General features: G+C 44.2%; 1 protein-coding gene across 3 annotated transcripts in view; it reads left to right on the top strand.

Moving 5' to 3' along the window:
- Window positions 1-505, top strand: part of LOC103388029 (uncharacterized) — a 13,030-nt gene that overhangs the window by 4,275 nt on the left and 8,250 nt on the right. The window lies entirely within an intron of this gene.

The raw sequence follows: 505 nt of genomic DNA, 5'->3' as shown, positions 1-505 counted from the left end.
TCTTCTTCTTCTCCTTCTTCTTCTCCTTCTTCTTCTTCTTCAGCTTCTTCTTCATCATCTTCTTCATCTTCTTCTTCATCTTCCTCTTCTCCTCCTCCTCCTCTCTCCCACTCTCTCAGACGCTGTTCTCTCCGTCTGATCACCATCTTCTCCAAGTGCTTTTAAAATAATGTTCAGTGGAAATTTCCTTTACTTCCTCTCCTTGATGTGTGTGTGTGTGTGTGATGTCTCGGCACATCAACATCATCATCATCATCATCATCATCAACAACAACAACAGTAAAGAACACTCACATCATCAGTATCTCCTCAGAGCTGATATTAATCAACATCACTGTTGGCTCCGTTGTGTTGGTGAAGATGTTTTCGCTGGAGTCCTGTGGACGTCAGACGTCAGCGTGTTTCCCTGACTCACTGTATCCACTTTAACACCAGATGTTCCCTCAGACCAGGACGAGGTTGGCTTTAATGGAAAGAGATCTCAGCAGATACAGACTGAACGAGG

The sequence above is a fragment of the Cynoglossus semilaevis genome, chromosome 13 (assembly GCF_000523025.1).
Source record: "Cynoglossus semilaevis isolate Cse_v1.0 chromosome 13, Cse_v1.0, whole genome shotgun sequence".
Taxonomy (NCBI): Eukaryota; Metazoa; Chordata; class Actinopteri; order Pleuronectiformes; family Cynoglossidae; genus Cynoglossus; species Cynoglossus semilaevis.
The sequence above is the reverse complement of the archived record's forward strand: the minus strand, read 5'-3'. Positions and strand labels throughout refer to the sequence as shown.